Source organism: Vipera ursinii (assembly GCF_947247035.1).
Source record: "Vipera ursinii genome assembly, chromosome: 1".
Taxonomy (NCBI): Eukaryota; Metazoa; Chordata; class Lepidosauria; order Squamata; family Viperidae; genus Vipera; species Vipera ursinii.
Genome location: NC_139512.1, coordinates 223,612,020 through 223,617,333, shown reverse-complemented (window position 1 = coordinate 223,617,333; position 5,314 = coordinate 223,612,020).

Sequence of the window (5,314 nt, the reverse complement as noted above, 5' to 3'; positions counted from 1 at the left end):
CCACCACGCCTGATAGCACCACACCCAGGGGCTAATTTCCGCCCACCTCCCTCTACAAATCTCCCATTCCTCCCCACCCATGCCTTTCCTTGGCTTGGCGCCCGGCATCTCCTGACACACCTTCCTCCTCGGCGCCCAGGTACGTCTGCTTCATTCCGCTTCCCCCCCTGAATACCCCCCTTCCCCCACCAGGCTCTGTGTCCCCCATGACCCCCCCCATCCACACCTCACCCACTCAATCCCACCCCAACCCAGCCGGAAGGTCCCTGCCATCCACCAGGCACTCGGTTGGCCCAAATGTCCTTCCCCATCATTCGTTGGTGTGGGGGCTCTCAAGGCGGCGTCCGCCTGCCAGCTGGTGGAAAGAGCTCCTAGGGTGGCGTCCGCTGGCTCCGCCACCTGCCAGCGGCCCCGGGCAATCACTCCAGTGCTGCATACAGCCGCACCAGTCGCTCCAGGCCTCCTGTCGGCCACCCTGTTCACCGGCCCTTGTGCAGTGTCGGATGGGAGCTCCGCCGGCAGCAGCGTGGTTGGTCGAGGTAGGCAGGCCGGCCGGTGGGCCCAGGGAACGTGCGGTGGCTGTGCTGGGCTGTCGGGCTTCTGGTGAGTAGTTCGGGAAGGGCGCGTGGGTGGGGGAGGGCCCCGCAGCCTTGGCGCGCCATTCCCCGCTGAATGTCGGGCCTGCAGGGCTCGACACTATCAATTGTAGTGAGCCAGGCAAAAACAATTAGTAAAAGTGGCCCCACATTTAACCAGGCTACATGCCATGCTGGGTTTTATAGTTAGCATCCACACTCGGATTGTACCCAGATGTCCACTGGAATCAGCATCCCTGAGCTGGTCCAGAGAATATCATGACTGCTGGTATTGAACGCTACTGAGAGATCAAGGAAATCAAAGAGGAAGAATCCAACATGCCATGCCACTCCCACTTGCCCAGATTTTTCCACTAGTCCAATCAGTGCTGTTTGGTCCCACATTCTGTCCTGAAGCTTATCTGAAAAGGGTCTGAAAATCCTCCAAGACTTTGCAATGCAACCAATATGAATCAGCATGGCGAAACACAAACATGGTGCCACTACGAGACTACATTTTTGATCTCTTGTTATTTTATGTAAAAGGGACACGTTAACACAATGAAGAAGAGTGAGGGGGGGGGGAAAGATACCCTGAGTCACTTCATCAGTGAGGTGGGCAGCATATAAATTTAATAAATGAAAATAATAATAAAAAAGCTTTGTTGCATTTTCTTTAGCAGGCTTGGTGTCACTGCCACTTTCTGTCTCCTGGATAACCCATCCCACCTTCACAAGTTAGGGCGAAAAAACCCATTCTCATTCATTATACACAAGAGTAGAAGGCTGCAGGTTTAATCTGTCTATCACAGCAGGGAGAAAATGGATTATCCATTGGTGTCCTCTCTCCAGATCCATTTTTGGAATTTCTGATAAACCCAAAATGTAGGGAGAAATGTTAGTTCTCGGTGATGCATTCTTTTTCCATGTTATTTCATTAAAATAAGAATTAAAAAGATAAACTCTGCTTGTCTTAGTTCCTTTCACCAAAACCTCCAATCCGTGAACAGCAAGCCAAATATTCTGACGGTATTCCTCTAACGTTCATTGCAGCTCTCAGAGTTGATTTTCAAACCAAAAAAACCCTAGCTCCTCAGGCTCTCCTCAGTTAAGGGATAATGGTGTGATATGCTTGCTTTCATCTTGATTTTAAATTGTATTTAACCAAGTATCTGTATTGCAAGGAATTAATTTCAAGCAGGAATAAACAGAAATGCGACGCCAACAGTCAGACAAGCCAAGACTGACCTAAAATGGGAAAGATCAAGAGGCTGGGAAGTTTTCTTGACAAAAAGTCTTCCAGGATGCAGAAGTGTGGGGAGGGGCTACCCAACTGCTGAGGCAGTCTTTACCAAATAAGCCCCTGAAGTTTTAGAAACCACTTGATCCGAGAAACAGTGCTTAAACCACTTACCTTTGCTGAAATTGACACACACATACTCTCATAACATTATATAAACTTGTGCTTTATGGAAAGCCATAAAAGCTTGTCTCTTTGGTTGGAGCGCTCTGCAATAGTGATTTCATGCCATTAGCTCAAAATTTTCACCCTTTTCTTCAAGGGCACAGCTTATGCTGCAGTGACCAGACTTGTCACTTTAAAATATATACATGCAAGGCACTCAGTTCAAGCAAATAGAGTAGTTTTTGTTAAGGCTGCCAAGCTGAGAATGCCTAAAGATTACAATTTATATAAAATAAGCCATGATGTATGTAGTTGGATGATTGGAATTGTCAGTTTTGGTTCTTGACCAAGTTTGGTATTCCTTTCCCTCTAAGATCAATCTAAACCAAAAGTATGTACGTATGCATGTGTGGATATATTTAATATAGCTGCCCATCTCACAGATGTCGGTATGGGTAGCACACACATACAAATAAACTACCCAAACAAAACCATGAAAAACAAAGTAGAAGTAACCCATCTCTTAAGCCTGGCAAACATTTGTAACTGGGTATAAGGAACAGGAGGGACACAGTGGCTCAGTGGGTTAGGATGCTGAGTGTGTCGATCAGAAGGTCGGCAGTTTGGCGGGTCGAATCCCGAGTGCCGCATAACAGAGTGAGTGCCTGTTACTCGTCCCAGCTTCTGCCAACCTAGCAGTTCGAAAGCATGTAAAAATGCAAGTAGAAAAATAGGGACCACTACGGTGGGAAGGTAACAGCGTTCCGTGCACCTTTGGCATCTAGTCATGCCAGCCACATGACCACGGAGACGTCCTCGGACAAGCGCTGGCTCTTCGGCTTTGAAACGGAGATGAGCACCGGCCCCTAGAGTCGGAAACGACTACCACGCATGTGCGGGGGAACCTTTACCTTTACCTATAAGGAACAGGATTAGAAAAAGGAAGTTGCCTGTCTTCATTCAGGCAACTCTAAATTGTACAACTGAAGCCCCACGTTTGAACAACATGGATCAAATCTTAATGTATGCTCATATTTCAACATCCTCAGTTGTGGGAGGAATTGGGGAGAACTCCCATTAATAATAAGGGCTCCTAGGACCGTTCAGACCATAGCCCTGTTGCATCAAATGCATTCATCTTCATCAGCAGAATTTATTGTCTGTTGCACCTGTGACCATGCACTTATGAAAAGAAGAAACAAAAGAGTTGATGTATCACCACCATCTAAGTTCCATAGATCCTGGGTTTTTGCAATGAGAGAACTTTGAAGGGTTTTGCAGAAAGCACTCTCAGATTTTGTCTTAACCAACTGGCAAGCTCATTGCACAACCATGTGATGATGTAGAAATGTAAGAAAGGATGCAACGTGAAAACTATCGCCCATGTTTTTCACTGGAATCCGAATTAGTAGCAACTGATATTCCAGCAAAAGATCCTCATCAGATGAAACTCAACATGGTGTGAATTTTTGCCTACGTAATGCAACCTCTCTCCTCACGCCACTTTAAACCTCCTTCAGAGCATCCTCACCTCAACCCTGAGGAAGGGCCACATATGGCTTCAAGCGAAAAGCTATTCTACTGTCATTTCACTTACCGTATTTTCTGGCATATAAGATGACTTTTTAACCCATGAAAATCATCTCAAAAGTTGGGGGGTCGTCTTATACGCCCAGTCGTCTTATACGCCGGAAAATAGTACATAAATCAATCGAGCGCCCCCGTTCTTGCAAAGCAACTTCAAGCCTCCTTAGTCCAGTCCCCCCTCCGTGACTTCCTTCCCACCCCCCCCAAGAGCCTCTCAGCCCCTTCCCCTTGCAAACGCCAGGAAAAGCCCCTTTCGGCTCCGGCTTGGCTGCAAGTCAGCGAGCCTGGGAAGGCATGCCCTCCCCTCTCACTGTGGAGGAAGCAGGACAGGCTGGCGTCTGGCGGGAGCCGACAGGGCAGTCCTGCGCACGCGCGCGCTCCCCGGCTCCTAAGGAGTCCTCGGGGAGCCATGGCAGGCGCCTCACGCTCTTCCCTCTTGAAGCAGCATTGGCGGAGCCGTCCGGCGGGAGCCGGCAGGGCAGTCCTGCACACGCGCGCACTCCCCGGCTGCTTCCTCCACAGTGAGAGGGGAGGACGTGCCTTCCCGGGCTCGCTGATTTTCTGGCGTATAAGACGAAAAATCTTGAAAATCATCTCAAAAGTTGGGGGGTCGTCTTTTTTTTTTTTAAATTCCATTTATATCCCGCCCTTCTCCGAAGACTCAGGGCGGCTTACAAGCTTAGCAGTAGCCTTCATTCTATGTATATGCCTGCTTATTAGGGCTTTCACACACACCCCAAGCGGCATTATTACAAAGTCAGCTTAATTGCCCCCAACAATCTGGGTCCTCATTTTACCTACCTCAGAAGGATGGAAGGCTGAGTCAACCTTGAGCCTGGTGGGATGCGAACCTGCACTAATTGCAGGCAGCTGGTGTTACTTAAGGAGGCATTAGCCCACTGCTCCACCAAGGCTTGTCTTATACGCCCAGTTGTCTTATACGCCGGAAAATACGGTATTCTGATAGATTTGGCTAGATTCTTTTCACTGTCTTTTGGGAAAGTTCATTAAAAACTTGGTCCTACCTCAAGTATGGGCTTATTTCTATTTTTTGAAAACTCTCCTGAGGAAATGTGAATTTTGTGCAAAATTATATAAAAGATATTATAACTTGCATGCAGATATATATAGTAAGTCTCCCAATGCTTTAAAAAAGACATCTGATGGGGATAATCTAAGTAAAGAGCAAATTACAACTTACCCTAAAGATAGTTTACCCTAACAGACTTACTCTTCTGATTTTATTTAAATTCTCAGTGTGCGGTTTTGGGGGAGAGGGCAGGGGCCATGGTTGTGTATATAAATGAGGGCACAAGTGCTTGGGAGAAGCTCCATTTATGATCTCTCCAGCCTTGATCCAACTTTAGATGAGCTAATGGAGATGATGAGAAGGAGAAAGAGTGACCATGTGGGTGATTATTGGTTCCTTCCAGAATCAAAAATAACATATATTTTTCTTAAGAGAAAGAAGAGCAACATTTATTCAATCTCTGGGAAACCATTCTTTCTTGAAATTTGATACAAGCATGCTGTTGGCTGCTATCCCATAGGGCTACTATAGCAATATATTAATATGAATTGCTAGGAAAATACTGGAAGTTAATTATACCTGATCATAAAAACTAGTGGTAGGCTTTCTCCATAGCTTATAGCTACATATATCAATACAAATATAGGTGTAGCATTCGAATCCATGTTTATAAGTAGGAGTATGTAATGTGTTAACATAAAGAACTCCACATTCTAG